Genomic DNA, 21,272 nt, shown 5'->3' with positions numbered 1-21,272 from the left:
TAGCCAGGATTTCCTGAAGACTAAATTTTTCTTTCGTACAGTAATTTACTTACTTGATCTCTTTCTCTCTCAGACTTTCTGTCTCTAAGATAGGAAACTGGACTATCATAATCCTTGGGTCCCCTCCAGATATTATTCTGTGATATGGAAAACAGTGTTGTCACAAAAGCACCAAAGTTTTTTTTTGAAGAAAAAATGCAAGTTACTCATTCATTTTTATTAAACTAGATCACAAAATTCTCACACTGCTTTTATGCTTGTACTCTATAGAGTCTGAGTTATTTCAACACACTTTTTAAATAAAATTAGAGCTCTATAAAATAGTTATGCCTGATTCAGTAGAATTTTTAAAAATACAAGTTAGCAGATGATTTATAATGAACTAGTAATTTTAGAAATGGTAAAATTATAACACCTTAGTGATGAAGTAATTTTAAGCCCATTTGTCCAATTTCTGTTTTGCACAGGAGGCAACCAGGGTGTAGAGAGATTAAATGACTTGCTTAAGGTCACATGCCAACTTGAATTTTATTGTGCCACAGTCCCTAGACCACATAGATGAGATTCAGTGTTCACTAATCTGAACATAAATTTCTCTGTCTTTATGATGATTGCTAAAATCTATTTTCCATCTTTTAAACTGTTGGTCTCCACATAAAAGAAAATTTAAAAATATAAAAATTATTCCATAATAGGCATGTTAAGGGAGAACACCAATAGCAAAGCAAATGTGACAAGAATTCCACTTTTGTCTGCTTCCCCATGCTGTGTCTGCACCCTTCCATCAACAAAGTGCAGCTACTTTCACTTGCTATGATGCTCCTCACACGTGGGGCATGCCTTCAGGCTGGTTTTCCTGATGCTGTGTTTCAGAAGAAATGAGATCCTTCTCCTATATACTTTTTAAGAAGTGACATCATAATGACAAAAATATATGTAGGGTATTTTGGGGGTGCCATAGACATATTAAAGAATCTGAGGAAAGGCCCTGGCCTCCAAAGCAATGACACATTCCAAAAATTTGCTGACAAATCCATGAGTTCAAACTGTGGTCCACTAAACCAAGATCCCCAGATTTATTGCAATCCCATTGTATCAGCAGTCCAAGCAACTTGTATGGTGAGCCACGTGCCCTGTGCACTCATACTTCCTGCCACCTTAGCCAGCTGCCATGGACTCCTTCCCTTACACCACTCTATGCTGCTTGATTGTTCTGATGGAGGCTGACTGGTCTGCACTGCACACACACCACCACAAGAGCACAGCCCTGAGAAAGGAGACCCTTTTGAAATGAAGTCATCTGAAATTCTGTAAGTGTCTGTGTGTGGGGAGTTTACTTTATTGTAGTTTTGATGAAGATGAAGTACAAAAAGCACCAGAGGGTCTAACTCAAAAAGTCACACTAGTCTTATCCTACGACTAATAAGAAGAATGGGGAAAAGAAAAGAAAAGAAGGAAAGGAGGAAGGAAGAAATGGAGGCACTTAATTTCAAGTAGTCTAATGTGGCGAAATCACAACATTTCATAACTTTATCTTCTTCTCTGTGACTCTACCGTGAATCATAATAAACTTCTATCTACTACAATCTCCCATTAAACACCAACCATCATATTCAGCTTTCTACTAGGTAAAAAATCTCAACGGCAATGTGAGATAATTCAATGGTTTTGTTTTTTAAAAAAATCAATTATTAATTATTATTATTAATGGACAGCAGTTTGGAGATATCTCAAAGAACTAAAAGTAGGACTATCATTCGACCTAGTAATCCCATTATTGGGTATACACCCAAAGGAAACTAAATTCTCCAATCAAAAAGATATGTTCACTCGAATGTTCATTGCAGCACTACTCACAATAGCAAAGACATGAAATCAACCCAGATGCCCATCAGTGGTAGACTGCATAAAGAAAATGTGGTACATATACACCATGGAGTACTATGCAGCCACGTACAAGAACAAAACCATATCATTTGCAGTAACATGGATGTAGGTGGAGGCCATTATCCTAAGTGAATTAATACAGAAACAGAGAACCAAATACCACATATTTTTCACTTATAAGTGGGAGCTAAACATTGGATGCATTTGGACATAAAGATGGGAACAATAGACATGGGGAACTAATTGTTGAGGGGAGGAATTGAAAAACTACCTGTTGAGTACTATGGTCACTGCCTGAGTGATGGGATCAATTGCACCCCAAACCTCAGCATCACACAGTATTCCCATGTAACAAACCTGCACGTACCCCATGAATCTAAAATAAAAGTTGAAATTCCAAAAATAGATAAATAAATTAAAGTAAAAAAAAAACTTACCTTTTTACAAGATAGCCCAGAATACAGATCAACCTGAAAGTCAATTCTCTGCAATAAACTCTTTCTTTCAGAACAAATAAGCAAATAGTTATTGTTCTTAATCTTACACATTATTTATGTTTCAATACAAAGTGCTTAAGTTGTTCTTGGGCTCCTTTTAAAAAGACTGCTATAAATGTAAGCTGTGTCAGCTGAAATTCTTAAGACCACCCTTTGAAACCAAAACTTCAGTGTATTAAGTGGAAAAAGGATCAAAATTTTTGCCAAGGGTCAAGTGCTGGGCTTTTAGTCCAGTAACTTCTGTAGAGTGGTATCAAGGGGTTAAACACTTTAAATGATGGCAGTCATGAAATATACATTTGTTATTAGCTTAAGTCACTTGAGAAAGATATATATATATAATGGGAGATTTATATGTGTATCAGTATGCATATATAAATTTAATTTTTTCCTATGTCAAGATTCTGCATAAGGAGATCAGCATATGGAGCTGCAAGTAAGCTATTATCATAGTGCCCATGTATATGTGCAATAATAATTAGCTTTTAAGGAATAGAAAGAGAAAAGATAACCTACAATATCCTTGTCCAACTCCACTTTTGACCTGATGTCCTTAAAAAATTTGGAAAATTCAAGGACAGTGATGGAAAGGGATAAGGGAAGAGCTTAATGATTTTACTAAGAAATAAATAGGAACTGCCAAATTAATTATACCTATAAACACAATTTAGTTGGTGACTACAGTGTTTATTTTGCCTTATCACGAAGACCAGATATTGTAGATTCATATAAATCACTACTTTGCAAAAAATTTTTATATCAGAAACAAATATTTACCACGTCAACTTTTACTGATATATATCCCATCTGCATGTATCAATAATCCTGCTGCTCTTACGTATTTTGTGATTGAGAGAAGTTATAGTGGCAGTTTAAAGATGTTACTAGCTGGAGACTTTACAGATTGGAAATGAGGATGGAAAGGGATTCTTCCAGCTAAAACCAGTAATCCCACAAAAAGAAAGGGTTGTTTTGATTTAAACATGCATGTATTAATGTCCTCCAACCTGTGCTTGCTGTCCAAACAATCGTTATGATATTGAGCTCCTTGAAGCCTAGGATATGACTTTAGTTTGTATCTTCACTTGACTTCAAGAATTTTTTTTCTTTTTCTCTCAGAATCTGTTTTCTCATATCAAAATCAGACCTGCGAATAGGACATCTTTACCTGTTTGCATTGCCTTTTTTTTTAATTTCTTAAAAGATATGTTAAGAAGAAGAAGGAGGGGTATATGTTATAAAGCTAGTTGAAATTGGCGGATTTTGATTCCAAGTTTCATAATTATAGACTATATTGTAAGATACTGACAATTATGTATGGATGAACTAGTTAACAAACCCTATAAACAAAAAGTCAGTAATTAAATTGTGCTGTACAAAGTACTACTTTTTAAATATAATATAAATATTTTCAAAAGGGACCTGGAGATGAAGTTAGAATGCATTTTTATGTGATCTGAGGATCATCACTTAATGAAAAAAAAAATTTATGTAAATTACTTCAGTTAAAACAAGGAGCATTTACAAGTCATATAGGAAACATAGAATTTTTAAAGTTTTTTTTTTCTGTTTGTGAAAGTCCCATATGCTCATTTTAAGAAATTTAGAAAATTCAGAAAAATACAAACACAAAAAATAATAATCCTACTACCCACAAATAGTATTAAGAAATTTTGATGCACAATGAACATACAGAATTTCAGATTTCATGTGTGTAGTTTTAACTATGCTTGAACAGTCCTAATATATTTGGCATATAATCTGCTATAATTTTGCTGGGGCTTGAATTCTAATCAGGGAGTTCTGAGTCCAGTTCTTTCTAGTCTAAAATGAGTGACATTGTTGCTAGTAATTATAATGGCCCAGTATCTTCACTTTATTGTAGTTCTATGCTGTGCTTGTATATAAGCAACAACTAACAAATGTGTACTCTACTGTATATGGCAGAAATTATATGCCACAGAAATATTTACATATTTGGGGATTCAAGGTTTGCTTCCGAATGTTAATTTCTATATCTCCTTCCCCACCTTTTGTCTGGTAGTCTTTTAATAGCAAAATATCTTTTTAAAAAAAATCCTAAGGGATAGAATTGTACTGAAAACTGTCAGCTTCTATAGATATTTTCACAATAGAAAAACCTCTCCTTCCTGCCTCTACATGGGTAGGTCGATTTTCATTGAAAACGGCTTCAAGCTGGTTCTAATATTTACTCACTTATGCAGGTGCGTTCGTCAGCATGCAGTCTCTATCCTGTATCACATTCACAGTGGAAGGTGCCCAGAGTGTTAATACAGCGCTGCTGGCAGCCTCCATTCACCACTGCACATTCATCGACATCTAGAGGAGGAAGACAGATGGTCAGGATTACAAAGTCATTCCAATGTCAGCTTTGAAGAAGTGGCACAATATTTCTTTGATACACAGTATGTGTTACATTGTACAAAGGCACCATCTCTGTTGCCACAAATCTTTGCTTGTTTGATCCATTTTGCTTCATCGTGTAAACAAGAAAATGTACCTAGAAACTTTATTGAGCTTTTTAAAGCCCATCAATGATGAATATAGGGATTGCTCATAATTTTCTATTCTTCAAATATTGGTTAATTAGACAGATCTGAGATATAGGTATTTCCTTGGGGAAGGAGAACTGGAGGGGAGAATTACAATAAGCTACTCTATCAGGAGCAGCACACGCTAGTAGATAAACACCTATTATTGGTCTGGCACTGCTGAATAAAGCCAGTAATAGAGTCAAGACCTTGAATCTCCTTCTCATGTGCTATAAGGAACATCAGGGCAGAGATAGATAAATTAAAATGAAACCATGGTTTGGTGTTCTTAAAAATACACATTTGTGTCATTGATTCAACTTCTTCCTTCTCACTCAAGATGCCATTTTCTGAAATACCATGTTTATATGAGTGGTTACTTTAATTTTATAAAAAACAGAAAGAGGTCAAGATTCATGATCACCTATGTCTTATGATCAGCTAAGGTCATGATAAATGAATATGATGTTCATCTTCTGTTAGAAAAGAAAAATCAATTTCTCTCTCAGAAGCTACACTTCCTTGTACCCTGTGTAATCAGTACTTGTGTATCTAAAATCACAAAAAGAAGATATCCATAAATCTAGGGAGGTATTTTCAGGTAGCTGGTGGATAGAGAAATTCTAAATGTTCTTGTTTGGGGATTTATTTTTAAATAAAAACCTATGGCTTTTGACAAGTTTCAAAGAAATAATCATCTTTCAGAAAGGTGGAGACTTAGCATAGGAACGCATGTGTCTAATGGATAGAATGTCTGCTAATGGATAGTTTTCCCTGCTCCCAATCTCAGACATCCCAGCAAGAATATTGGGAATGAATATTCTTCATTAAAATATAGTCAACCTACGAGACAATCAGCATTTCAACAAGCAGCATTAATTCCACACGGCAAGATCCTTATTCAAGAAGACATCAAAATGGAGAAGTATTACTATTGCAATGACTCATCATAGCACCTTTTCAGGCTAAAATCCTATGATCTGTAATGAGTGCTTTGTACTGTATGTAATAAAGACTAGAGGATATGACCTGAGGGAAGCAAAAGAGTTTTCTCTTAATTGGCATTGGATTTTTTTTAATAAAAGAGACAAAATATATACAAAGAAGATATTAAGTCATCAAATAAGTCCAATATTTAAAAACTACTGGTTCACTCTATTTTACAAATTGTATATAATTTAGTATTTTCCCTCAAAAAGTAGATATTCTGGTATAATTCCTGATATTTTCAAAGGAATCTTATTTTAAAGATAAGAATTACTGACTTTTCAAAGTGCTAGGATTTTTATTATGTTTTGAGTCTGTGATAACCAACCTCTAGGTCTTTTTCATATGAACTAATCTTAAACCAGAAGTCTCTATGTGTTACTTGTATTTTTACGCAGGGCTCAATATTTATGATGGCTAAATTGTTATCTTTCTGACTTTAGGGTATTATTCTGTGGAGTTAAGATATAATTTTGAATTTTAATTCTGTCAACCCCCGAATTAGATATCCTTCCTGGTTTTAAAATTTTAGACGTAAGTAAAACTCTTAATTTTCAAGCATACTAAGCTTTAGATCACAAATGATTTTTGCCATCCTCAAGAGTTATTGCAATGTGCCATATATATTTAAATACATTGGAAAATGTCTTAAAGGATACTACTTCTGATGGGGGAGAAAAGGTGTTCAAATGGGTTTAGTGCAGGGTGTGCACAGGGCTGTGCTGGACAAAAAGATTTTAGTCATATCTATGATGTTCTAATTTTTTACAAGAAAAAGTTATCCAGTTGTTATTTATGTAATGAAAACAAATTTTAAAGAAAACAATATAGTATGACCACCTCCCTTGACCCACTTACCAAACTTTAATAGTTTTCTGACAAAAGAAACAAAGTTAGTGAAAATAAGAAAAATCACTGAGTCCATTCCAAAGACAAGAGTGGGCATAGATTTTGAGAATGAGTGTTCTTTTTAATATGTTTTAATGTGTTCATATTCTTTTTCTTTTTCTTTTTTTCTTTTCTTTTCTTTTCTTTTTTTTTTCTTTTTTGAGACAAAGTCTCACTGTGTCACCCAGGCTGGAGTGCAGTGGTGTGATCTTGGCTCATTGCAACCTCCACCCACCAAGTTCAAGTGATTCTTCTGTCTCAGCCTACTGAGTAGGTGGGATTACAGGTGCATGCCACCACATCTGGCTAATTTTTGTATTTTTAGTAGAGATGGGGTTTCACCATGTTGGCCAGGCTGGTCTCAAACTCCCGGCCTCAGGTGATCCACCCATCTTGGCCTCCCAAAGTGCTGGGATTACATGCGTGAGCCACTGCACCCAGCCTAACATGTTTATATTCTTAATCTGTCCTAGAATTTTTAATTAAAGTACTATACTACAGTTGAAATAAGCATGCATACACACACATACACACACACACACGCACATACACATACCAAACTTCCTTTGTATTTTGAGTCAAATAGTCTTGGGAAAAACAGTGTTCTAACTTATTAGCCAGTTACCTTGTCTCTCTGAGACTCAGTTTCCCCATCTATAAAACGAGATGATAGTGATGGCCACATGTACTGTGCTGTGATTTTTTTCCTATTCATATCTAAGATTTTGGCATGTGGTAATGCTTGAGATTATATGTAGAAATTAAACAATATTTTTATTCCACTAACTAGTAGAGCTAACAATATAAGACCATGAAGTGAGAGTGCATGGCAGGAGCAGTGAACAATATAGAAATCCAGAGGCAGGAAGTCCATTAGGCTTAGGGGAAAAATGAAAATTGAGTATATGGAGAGGAGGGTGGACAATCCAAAAGTACAGTGGTTTATCTGAAATTTAGCATTTAGCTCTGTCAGGCTGGAGAATAATGTCGGAAAAGGGAAGTAAAATTGAAAAACAAACGTTAAGTCTCCTTTTATTTAATGTGGATGGTAAAGCATTTCTCTTCTTGATTTAAAATACAATACATTTCTGGGCAGGTTGAGACATAATAGGCTGTGTTCACACCATAGCAAAGCAAACTTATTAAAAGTTAAAAAAAATCAATCATTTATAGAGTGGGACCAAATACTAAGTAATTGGTTTGACTTCTTTTTTCTTTTTGCCCTTTCAGAATACACTGAATTTACTGATTGGGCATTGTGTAATCAATAGTCCTCAAACTTGGCAGCACATTAGAACCACTTGGTGAGCATCAAAAAATACCAGTGCCAGGGTCCCACCCTTACAGGGTCTGATTTAATTGGGCATGGCTAAGGCCTGTGTATTAAAACATTTTTAAAGCACCCTAAGTGATTCTAACGTGTAGTCAGAGTTAAGATTGCCTGGTGCAGTAAGTGCTTTAATTATCTAGGGATTTTGTTAAAATGCAGATGCTGATTTAGTAGATCTGCAACTGAGGTCTGAGCACCCTAAGTGATTCTAATGTGTAGCCAGAGTTAAGATTGCCTGGTGCAGTAAGTGTTTTAATTACCTAGGGATTTTGTTAAAATGCAGATGCTGATTTAGTAGATCTGCAACTGAAGTCTGAGATTCTGCATTTCTAACTAGATCCAAGGTAATTCTGATGTACTGGACTGTGGACCATAAATTCCAACTAGCCAGAGTATAGAAAGTAGTCTGCTTAACAATCAATGTCACATGAATCACAAATGTCATAATTTAGCTCGATTTCTCAGTTTAATTAAATTAGACCAATTCAGTCCAAATTCCTAAATCTGTACTCAGACCAAAATATTTAAATATATATACATATTAGAGTAAGCAAAACTATGTAATTTCAAGACAATTTTAACATGATCTGTTATGAGAAATGATCTACTTCTGTTAACCTGAAGGAAATGTTACTTCTTTTCTGATCGAATACTTCTGATATAGGATGAAACTGGGTTAAATTGCTGTGATATTAGACCCTTATTCTGGAACTGTCACAAGTGACTTTCTTGGCTATCAAGATTCTGCCTAACAGAGTTAAGAACCAGAAATTTCAATATTACATTAAAATGTTATTATCAAGTATACTTCACGTGAAGAAACAATTTTTCAAAAATTCTCTGAGTTATATCTTCATGCTAGATGCTTATGGAAAGCCTTACTCTTAGAATTGGAGTTCCAGGACACTGCTGGGAATAAGGATAAAGTGATTAGAATTTTCTCAGCATTACCACTGTGATATGGACCCAAGATTTCATGATTCTATGCTATAAAAGACTGTCAAAAAGAATAAACTATGTCCGCTATTTTTCCTTTTAATGTCCTTTCTCTAAATATTTTTGCTCTATGTATCCCTCACAACTATTTCCTCAGATGGTCACACAATATAATATCTTAAAAGAATGCATATTATTAGCAAATGTATTTTGTACTTAAGAGCTCCCTGAGATTGTTTCCAGTCAAAATCATTTCATATTATTTTTTTTTAGATTGTGTGACCATTTAACTGAGAACCAGAGTAAGATAAATTATTCTTCCTTTGCCTTTTAATATACTACTCTCAGATACTTGTTTATTGAAAATAAGTGCTCCTAGGGTGTTTTATGTTGGAGATTGCACTGTAGAAGTGTTAGGTTTGGAAGAAATATTGAAGAGTTTGGTGAAGACTCTGCTAGGTTTTCCATATGGCCTTATTTTCCTGTGTTCTACTATAGTGGCAATCACTCTATATATCAAAATTGCTTATTTCTTCCTTAAAATTCTGCAGTGCCTGACAGAATGAATTTCTTAAGGGGTTAAAGATCCCATTGATTTAAATATTTTCTGGCATAGATTAGACACCCTATATATGTCATATGGATGAATGAATGAATGAATGAATGAGTAGTTTGAGAGTCTTCCACACCATTCAATCTTCTAATGCATCTATACTCACTGATGGAATTTCTCAGAATTGGGCTCCTTGGCTCTGTTTACCCTCTTTTCACCCTCGCAGCAGACTCTTGATATTTATTTTTGACTACTCACAAGTAGCTTGAAACATCTGGGTTACAAAATAATTTCTAAATCTTCTGATGAACAAATATGAATTGTGTCTGTAGTGAGTATTGACTGGTTGCCTGTTTGGGATTCATCCATTTTCCTTCTTTCATACTAAATAAACCTGGTGGTTCCCAGGTTTTCTTTAGGGAAATTTTACCTCTTTCACTTTAGAGATATCATGTAGTTTATGTGGGATTGATAAACACTGCCCCTCTTCCAAATCCAGGATGGGCTTTATTTGGCATAATCTCATCTCTATTCACCACAGTACTTGGATCAGGAAGTCCCTTCATTAGCATATGGCTTTCTCATGAGGACTGCATTACTTCAGATGAGATCCAGTCAGTAGGAAGCTCAACATTTAGGCCAGGGATCCTGGGACATAGATGCTCTCTTGCTCTGGAAACTATAATGTATGAATGTGAGCCATTTTGCATAACCACTTTGCTTCCATGAGTGGAGCTACACTAAAGATAAAGTCAATCAAGACAGGACAAAACTGAAGAACTTACAGAGAACTGGAGTTGGAGCCCTGATTAAACTATGCCTGAAGTCCTCCCTATCTCTGAACTTCTGTTAGGCGATCCAACAACTCCCTTTAATTATTTTTTAGTTAATTGACTCTGTTGCTTGTAAACAAAATTATCTTTACTGATGCATATGGTAAACTGGAGCAGCTTACAATGGGAGAAAATCACCAAGTGCAGCTCACATGTAACATCTACTTTTCAAAAAGATTTGTTGTCCTCCAGCCTGTAAAATGACTTAATCTGTATTTCATAAAGTATATAAAAGTCATACTTTCCAGTTGTTCTCTACAGAATTTATTGGAGATATTATATTCTGTTAAAATTGTAATGAATTTGATGGTTCATCTTGACTACAAATGTTTAGTGTTTATAAAATTGCCTGTACAAAGTCATGATAAACCTGACAATGGCAGGGATGGTAAAGCTGGCTTCTTGAATGGTTTCTTCATGGTGAATGCTCTCTCCCGACTTTTTTTAAAAAAATGTCATCCTTTATCCTGTGTGTTTCCTTTTATTCTTTTCTTGGCAGCTACAATCTCTGGTATCTTGAAAGTCAGATCTAATTGAGTAGGAAATAAATGCATGCTGTTAACTCTGTGGATTTTATTTCCCTAATTTCTGCTATTGCTGCAAATAAAAAAAGTTACCAATTTTCTAGCACAGGCACTCACCAAGCAATAATAAAAACCACTTAGTTTAGAAAAAAGGTGAATAGGACTTTTGAAGAGAATGACAGTACTGAGAAGGAACAAAGCTTAAAGGACTTATCTTGTGCTAAGGCTAGGAGGAGAGTATGCACGTTCATAGAATATGCAAATAGTTTGGTCTGTCTAGAGAGAGAGTTAAAGTGGAAAAAGATTTTGCTAGAGATGTGGCAGGGGCCTGATCATGGAAAGTCTTTTATACTACATTAAGGAGTTATGGCTTTACTTTATAGGCAGTAGGCACTAACAGAGTGAAGAATAGATAAGAGGGGTGGCAGACTGAGGGCAGAGAAGGCAACCAATAACTATTGCCAAAATCCAGATGAAAGATGATGAGGACCTAAGCTAGTGGCAGAAGAAATAGAGAGATGTGGGAAGATATAAAAGAATTTAAGGAGAATAAATCAGTATGACTTGGTTATTAAGTGAATGTGATGGAGAAGAAAGAGTCAAGGTCAATTGCCTTGAATACTTGGATAGATGGTTGTGGCATTCACCAAAATAACACAAGAGAAGAAACATTGTATATTAGATGAATAGATCAGTTAGAAATAAATATTTTGATGGTCAAGTACATAAGTCAAAAGACAAATTTTGTTATCTACTTGTTATTATCTCTCACAGCCAAAAAAAAAAAGAAGAAGAAGAAAAAGAAAAACACTAGTTAAGCATCCTCCAGTAAGTGAGGAAAGGAGGACACTTACCTGCTCAGGAACTATATAAAACGACAGTTTAAATACATACTGGGTCCTTTCTCTCCACCTGTGTAAATGTGGCTCTGATTGGATGATGAAATATTATCACTTTAAAGTTTCTGGTTTTATCTCTGGCTTGCCTGATCACCAAATCCATTTTCTTTTGAATTATCAAAAGAGATGAAAAGTTGGGGATGTTATTAGGCAGTTGAATATGTGGACTAAGATCAGGGGAAAAATGTGAGCTGATTTTTCAACTACCATCTATCTACATACACAAGCCTGAAACTTAGAAGTCATCCTTGACACATTCCCCTCCTTCATCCACAATCAACCTAATACCAAATTTCACTGTATCAAAGTTACCTTCTAACACGTGTCAGATCTGTCCATCTTTAATCTCCACTGTTACACTAATTTAAACTACATTGATGGTTGCAGTAACCTAATTACAGCTCTCTCCACGTCCACCATGGGGCCCTCCAATATCTTCTATATGCCACACCACAGTGATCTCTCTGTCTCTCTCTACTATATATATAATAAATACATATATATATACACACACACACTAAATATATATTTACTATATACACATAAATTTAGTATATTTTAGTATTTAGTATAAAAACATATATCTACACACACACACACACACACACACATATATATATATTTATTTATTTATTTACTAAAATCTGGTACCAATTGAATCACTCCATTAAGACAGTTTTATATAAATATACACAGACTATATACAGTTATATATGGTATAATAAGTATATACTATATACTATATTACTACATATAATTATAATATATACTAGTATATAATATAGTATACTCTATTTTACTACACCGATAATTTATTTAGTACATATAGCTGTGTTAGTGGAGTGGTTCCATTGGTACCAGATTTAGAGGGTTGGGTTGACAAAGAAGTGGGAGATAAAGGAAGAAAGACAGGGAATTAAGACACACCTTGTAATAAGTTTGACTGTTAAGGACAGGAGGTTGTAGTTGTACAGTAAAGTGTGGTAGTGGAAGAGGGGAAGGTTTTTAAGGTGAATGACACTTGCAGAAGTTTACTCATTGAAAAGGACAAACAGAGAGATGATTTAAAGATACAAAAGAGAAAGGGAATTCTCAAATTCCTGAGAATCTCAAATGATAACACATTAGTACATTCTAAAATAAAGTATATTTTGAGAAAGAATTTGCCACAGGCCCTGATTATCCCTACATATTCTTGCTGGGTATGCTAAGAATTCAAGGCTCTGATCATCTTTACCCAAGCCATTTTTCAGGGCTACAGTTCCACAGAGAAATGAGCTAACATCTCCTTTGACAATAAAGAATAGACTTGTTTCCACTAACTATAAAAGTGGCAGATGCCCTAAGCTCAGTGTTTCCCTGATATAATGTAACTAATTGTAGGTGCAGGCATCCACAATGGGCTGTTTGTGTGTCCTTGTAAGATTTGGGGGAACATGGGGAATTAACACAAACAAATGAAGGCCTGGCTGCTTCTTTTGCCATGAGTAATTATGTCTTTTGTTTCGGACCCAGGAATCTCATGTCTTCTGTCAGCAACTGTGAAACAGTAAAAGCTTGTTAGTATAAAAGTAGGGTAAAATCTCAAACATTGCACAGTTCTTGACAGTAGTATACAGAATAGAAATCACACCCATGGGCCAGGTGGAGTGGCTCACACCTGTAATCTCAGAACTTTGGGAAGTCAAGGCGGACAATTCACCTGAGGTCAGGAGTCTAAGACCAGCCTGAGCAACATGATAAAACCCCGTCTCTATTAAAAATACAAAAATTAGCTGGGTGTGGTAGCGCATGCCTATGTACTGGGGGGCTGAGGCAAGAGACTCGCTTGAACCTGAGAGGGGGAGGTTGCAGTGAGCCGGAATTGCACCACTGCACTCCAGCCTGGGAGACAGAGTGAGACTCTGCCTCAAAAAAAAAAAAAAGAAAAGAAAAGAAAAAAAAAACCCAAACAAACAAAAAAAACCACCCATGATCATCTACTACTTGGGGTTAGAGAGAGTATGTTCATTGAAGAATGGAAGGACCTGGGGAATAGTAGAGGATGTTCCTGTCTTCTTCCTATTCTATCAATGCCTGTTGATTCCTTGTAGCCTTGAAATTATCAGTAAAGCATAATTCTGGGCAGATCTCTGTCTTCCTGAGGATTCAACCACTTGATCCTTTGTGTTAACTCAGAAGGGGGAAGGAAAAGATGTCATGCTGGTGTGTCTTTAGGTGATTTCTAAAGAACAGCAAGGACAGAAATACCCAACCCAGGAAACAACAACTATTGTACTATATTCTTAGCTTGCTGAGTGCAGAGATGGTATTCATTTTTCTTACCACTGTGTTTCTAGTACCTATTTCATTGCTTGGTCCATAGTAGGTGGGACAGCCTTGGGACTTGTACAGCTCTGGGTCACTGGGGAGCTGGGGGAGCAGGATGAGACTCCACAAGCTGGGAATTAAAAGTCAGAAATGGTGGTCAGGAATCAACCTCTTTTTCTTCCATCTCTCCAACGGACCTTACTCCTTCTAACCGACTCCACTCCACATCCCAACCAAGCTGGTCAAACTAACTAAAATGACCTGGTTATTTCTTAACACACAGAAACCTTACAGTTTATATTATGCTTAGGAGTTTGATAAAAACTGTAATAATGATGAATGAATACTGACTCTGAAAGGCTCTAGTAATGCATTTACCTGCATAGAACTTTTTTACTCCTTTCTTTTCCCTGATTATAAAACTCCTCATATGTATGCTGGGATGAAGTGGTGGGCTATGCCCATTCCCGTGCCCCAGGACCAACACAAAACTGTAGGGCAGGCCCAGGGGCCCTGGCTGAGACAACCTGAGGACTCCATCTTTCTAGTCACAATCAGTAGATCAAGAAAGGGCATGTGACCCAAGCCAAATGAAGTAAAATTCTACCAGGGACTTTTGCGAAGGCTGTTAGGAAACAAACAAACAAACACCACTACCTTTTCTCTGGAATCATCCATTACAGTGACAATGAAAACTTTCAGCTTCCAGGGGATGTGTTTTCCACCACAGGGACAGTCTACCTGAGAATAAAGACAACCTAGAGAAAGGTAGAATCAGGAGATGAAAAGAGACAGCCCTCTGAAGACAGCGTTTATGTGCCTGGATACAATTCTGCCTGAAAGCTGGGTAATATCTGCATTTTTCAGTTACATATTATAATACTTCCTCCCAAAAAACAACAGCAGCAATTTAAGCTGATATTAAGTAAATTTCACTCAGTTACAACCAAGAGTCTTGATTAATCCAGCGTTATCTCAAAAATGAGCCCACCATCCTGGATGACTCCAAGAGCATCTTTAGAGAAATGCGTCTGCTATTTCATATTCCTAACATAAGACAAGCCACTTCTTTGTTCTTCCTAAAACCCTATGAGACAGGAATTATTATTCTCAGGATATCTCTAAGTCATTGTTCATGTTTATGTTGAGCCAGTAACTGTATGCTTTGGGTAATATCTTGGGAGCTCCCATATGCTATGACAATGAAAATATTTATCAGAGCAGGTAAACATTGTTGACTGTTACTCCGTCAGGCCTGTCCACAGACTGTTTTATGGCCAATGGTTCTACATTCTGGGTAATCTAAGAAAGACGAATGGCAGATAGGGAACTGGTATGTCTTGGCTTCCTACTTTGTTTCAGACTTTAGTTTTTTTTTGTCCCCTTTTGTCCTCCCTGAAACTTTAAAATTTAAAGTTACTTTAAATTTAGAATTACTATGAATTTTAAAGACAATGATATGATTATAAGACTCCAAGAAATTAGGAGATATGCACAAGTCCTGTTAGTGATGGATGTCAGATTTGAATTAAGATAAAAAGTCAGATAACTTCGAGTCTGTGGTCAACATTCTTTTAAATAAGCATGCTGTTCATGTTTGTGACCATTGCTGATTCAATAATTTTTGCTTTGCTTAGATGAGAATAGCATAAACGGCTAGATGATAAAATGTCTATGGAAGTTCTGATAACAATTTCCTTTACACAGAACCCTTCCCCTCTCTCTCCTTCCATTTATCCCACCAAATGCCTGGTTTGTTATCTAATTCTAGCCACTAACCAATCAGGTGTCAAATGATTAACTAGACAAGAGAAACATCCTCTTCACACAGCGAGAGACAAAGAATGACTAAGGTGGGTGGGAGAGTCGATGGGAAGGCCGACATAACTATGATAGACCTCTCCACATGATTTTACTTATACTGTCCTGTAGTTTTAGTTTGTATTTTTATGAAAAGCAATAATTCCCATGTATCAAAACAAATAGAATGATGTATACTTCTCGATTTTCATGGCTCATTTCATGATACTTCATGCTTTATAACATTTATTACATATTGTTTTTCCTTTTGGGATACTAGATTATCATTGGTGGCAGAGAGATCTGTGGAAGAGAGGTTGTCTTATGAGGACTAGGCATGTACTTCTTCTCTTCAGTAATCCATATATACCTTTCCAACTTATGTTCATGCATTTGACTACTTACCTTTTATTTTATATTTTAAAACATTTTGCTCTGTTATTACTAGTCATACAGTCTGCTCTCTCCCCTATCTCTTTTATTTCTCTCTCTTTCCCCCTCTACCTCTACAATGTTTGGTGAAGCTTATCCAAATATAAGCTTAGCATCCTTTTCAGCAAACTGTAATAATCAACTAGCTATTTTTGCAGTCAGAAATAAGAGGTCTGTATATTCTGAATGCCTAAAGACATATTATTTAGGGAAATCTGACATACTCCTCAAATTACCTTCCTATCCTGTAAGATTTCTTGTTTCTTTCGCAAGTAAGAGGATAGAATTTCCAGGAAAGTGTAGGAGATACGAAACAACTATGTTTTCTTTTTTTGTTTGTTTAAGAAAAGATAGTAAGAATTTCTACTTGCTTGTTTTAAAGAAATCTTATTACTTTCCCTCCACTCTTAGATTCAAAAACACATCAGTGACCTCAGTTTTTATTGATTTTTCTCTTCATGATGAGTCATACATCCATGCTTCCTTGCATGCTACTAATTTTTTATTGGATTCCAGACATTGAATTTTACTTGTTAAATGCTGGACAGCTCTATTCCTCTAAATATTATTGAGCGTTGCTCACAAATGTAGTTGTTTCTTGGAAACAGTTTGATCCTTTTGCATCTTGCTTTTAAGACTTGCTATATAAGACATGAATAGTTTTCAGTCAAAGGCTAATAATACCAAGGAAAGTCGTTGACTATTCATTCCAGTGTTTTGTGTGTTTTAAGGTTTTCTAGTCTGGCTGATGAGAAGAGGGATGATTCCTACCCTATGTGAGCATTATTGGCAACTGTTTGTTCTCTCTAATGTTTTTGAGTGCTCCTTTCTCCAGCCTTGTGTGACTTCCTCACATGCATGTGTTAATCAGTACTCTGCTAATACTCGAGGAAAACCCTCTGCTAATTTTTGTGTCACTATCATAGCTGCCCACAAGGTGCAGATATGAGCCTGCCTGCAGGCTAAAACACTTAAAAATGGGAAAATCACTGTACCTTCTTCTTCCAACTTGATTTCCTCTACAATCTATTTTTGTGCTGTCAGGTAATTAAAAAAATACACAACTATGCAAATATTGAGTTTATTGTTATTTGTGAGTTTCATTCTGATTGGAGCTTATATAGCCATTCTAAAAGTGGCACTTTCCCTTCCACTTAGATAATACCTTTGTAGTGTTGTCCCCAGATCTTCACTCTATCACATTACCAAATACATAGAATGTAGTGACTGAGAACATCAATAAAATTAGTTGTATACCAATTAAAATATATAAAATTACAAAAGCAGGACTCACAATTAAAAATTCACATCATTTTCTTCTAGTACACATAATCTGTTTCATTCTTAAATCAGTGAAAAATGCCAATTGTTTATTCTTTGTAAAATTATTTGAGAATTAAAATATTTAAACATCCCTTATTTACCAAATGATGTTGTGATTATTGATTTCATGAGAATAGAATGTGTCTTTCATTTATTCTCAAATATTAGCTGTTACAGTGTTTCTTTTCCTTTTTTTTTCTGAGACAGAGTCTCACTCCGTCGCCCAGGCTGGAGTGCAGTGGCGCTATCTTGGCTCACTGCAAGCTCCGTCTCCTGGGTTCACACCATTCTCCCGCCTCAGCCTTCGGAGTAGCTGGGACTACAGGCGCCCACCACCATGCCCGGCTAATTTTTTTGTATTTTTAGTAGAGACCGGGTTTCACCGTGTTAGCCAGGCTGGTCTCGATCTCCTGACCTCGTGATCCGCCCACCTCGGCCTCCGAAAGTGGTGGGATTACAGGCCTGAGCCACTGTGCCCGGCCTATGGTGTTTATTTTCAATGAATATTTGTTGAGTGAAAGTAAACGACTCGTTATATACTTGACAAAACAGTGAAGTTTTGACTTCATTTTGTCACTCTTTGGATATTGTCTAATTAGGGCTTCCTAGACTTTAAAATGTACCCAAAATACCTAGGATTCTTGTTAAAATGATTATTCGGGGTAGGGCCTAAGGTTCTGCATTTCTAACAAACTCCAGGCGATATTCATGTTGCTGGTCATGGATCACACTTTGAGTTTCAAGAGCATAATAAGTAGTACTTAAACTTGGGTACATAAGAATAACTTGGGAAATTAGTTTAAAATGAAGATTCTTTGGACTTATTCTCCACATTTTCTGATCCAGCAGTTTCAGGGTACTGGGATCTGCATTTTAGCAAGCTCTCCAGGTGATTCTGATACTGTATTTCGAGGACCACACTTAGGAAAAGATCTAAACTGTAAGATTTAAGGTAACTGTATATTAGAAGTTCCCAAATAATTAAGAAACTAAGTATTTTTTTCATTTACTTAATGCCTCAAATGCAGCCTAAGATTTAATGACAAAATAAAAACGATGCCTGAAATTCGCTCTTTATTTATATTACAAAAGCTTGAATTTGCTTTGCATGTTTGTGAAGATAAATTGTGTCACTTCTAATGCCATTTGCTTTTTTCTCCTAGTAAGAGATTTTATTAATAATACTAGAAATCACTGATTTATCCAGTTGTAGGCTTTGAAAGGACCTTAGAAGTTAAACTACTCCAAACAATACACTATAGGAGTCCCTTCATCAACATCTTTAACAAATGGCTATTCAGACTCTGATTAAATACTTTCAGCTGTAGGGAGCTTGCTGTTTTATCTTTCCTACGTCTTCCTATCCCTCCTGCTGCTACTTCTCCTCCTCCCTCTTGTCTTTTGGTATTTATGTAACATAACCACATTACACAGCATTTGAAAGGGGGTAAAATCCATAATTATATGGTTTTTGAATCAGAGAAAAAGATATATTTTAAAACATAAATTGTATATAGAAAATAGAATGAATAAAATAATGCAATATTTTGCTAATTAATTTATGTAGTAAAATTGGTGCCTCTCTTTGATTTGTACTTTATTATTACCAAGAATAGACATTTTATGTTTGTTTACAAGTTATACAGTTAGTGAGATGTCTGTTTATGTTTTTCACCTATTATTAAATTACATTCTACTGTTCTTTCTTGTACCTTTGTCTGATGTTTACCAAAACTAAAAACACAATCTTTTTTTTCCTTCTTGCCAACAGCTTTTAACCAAACCTCCAAGAAAGATGAATTTAATTGAAAGTGCACCTCTAGACTACCTAGGACTTAAGCATTTAATTAAAAATCCATTAAAATAATTGTATTCCCTTTTAATGTAGTCACTTAACCTGTAGTTAAATATTACTTCTAATATTATAAAGTAGCTCATATATAATCTGATGCTATATTGCTTAAAATAATTCCAGAAACATTAGCACTTATAAATTAAGTATAAATGTGCTGAATTCAAAACCCTGAAGTTACTGTGCACAAAAAATTGGTGCACTGATTATATTTTAATGTCCCAACTGAAACAAAACAATATTTCTTTTTCTCATTGATGTTGTTAATCTCAGTCAAAATATTAGAACTAAAATAGTACAATTTAGAGATCTTTCCATTTTGAAGTTTAAGAATAATCTAAAATGTTTTCCTAGAATTTATTTCCTAGGGAATTAATTTATTGATGACAATATAGGTACATATAACAAAGCAAATGAATAAAATTAAACATAAAATAAAATGATCATGTGGCAAATGACTGAATTTTATCTCTAGACAAAAGCATGAAACCTTTTCATTTTTGAGTGGTTCAACACCAAAAGACTTAGCCCATTTCTCCATCTGACCCCAAACTTCCATTTGACAACTTACCTCTCCTTTCACCGTGGCTCCCAATTCGTCATTCCCTCAAGACTTCCCTTACCCCTTCTCACCCAGCTAGGGTAACATGCTGTCCCCACTGGCTCTCCAGAATCCCTTCCCCTGATCCTATTCTTCAAGTACTGTGGCATTTCTGACTGATACCCACTATCCACTAGGGCCAACTTATCCATCAGGCACTGTGCCTAAAACCCAAAATACTTTTAGAGGCCCACATACATGTTTTAATATATTTAAATCAGAAGAAAAAAAATTTAAGGTTGAAAAATATTTTCATATATAATATTAACATATTCACCCTTACACCAATGCAGTGATAAATCATACATTTTAGTTTTTTACTATGGAGAAAGAGGTCCAGTAAAATGAAAGTGCCCAGGGCCCACAATAATCATAATGTGGCTCTGCCATCCACTTACTCTGCTTTAACTCCAAAGACACTCACGATTGACAGCATTATTGAAGGAACTATGTATTATTTACCATTCAGCACATGTTGATTCCCTATTGAATTCTGCAGAATGACTATTCTAAGCTTTTAATACGTGCTGCCCTTAAGATACATCCTCACACACACACCCCACACACATGCACGTGTGCACAAACACACATATACTCAGCACCAGCTTCATGAACAAATGACTGGTGCTGGGGGCCCTGAACTCAGAAGGGCCCTGAACTTAAAAGTGTCCCATGCTCAGGGTTTGGTAGTTCCTGCTAGCCATCTTGAAATATCTATTAATTTTATCTTGGAATTTCCTTTTATCTTGGAATTTCCTTTTATCTTGGAATTTCCTTTTAGTCAGGTGGGACAATGGAGCATGCACGAGGGACTTGGAGCCTCAGCTCATGCACAATTCCACCTCCTCGCATCTCTTCTCTCCTCAGGGCTGCCCGTCATCCCCCTCCCCACTGCCAATCAGAGACTACTGTTGCTCTCTGCTTCCCTCACCCCTTTGTGGGGGACTGGGCACAGTTGCAAGAGGGCCAAGGTGGTGACCGTTCTCCCTGGTATTTCAGCAGATTATGGCAGCAGCCAGTCTCAGTTCAGGCCACAGAGCATTTGAAGGGTGACATACTAGGGGTGAC

The 21,272-nt window shown here is 35.8% G+C and overlaps 1 pseudogene; it reads right to left on the bottom strand.

The window, feature by feature from the left end:
• The window catches only part of LOC100591250, a 164,725-nt pseudogene that overhangs the window by 97,756 nt on the left and 45,697 nt on the right, over positions 1–21,272 (bottom strand).

This window comes from Nomascus leucogenys, chromosome 11, assembly GCF_006542625.1.
Source record: "Nomascus leucogenys isolate Asia chromosome 11, Asia_NLE_v1, whole genome shotgun sequence".
In the NCBI taxonomy this organism is placed as follows: Eukaryota; Metazoa; Chordata; class Mammalia; order Primates; family Hylobatidae; genus Nomascus; species Nomascus leucogenys.
The sequence above is the reverse complement of the archived record's forward strand: the minus strand, read 5'-3'. Positions and strand labels throughout refer to the sequence as shown.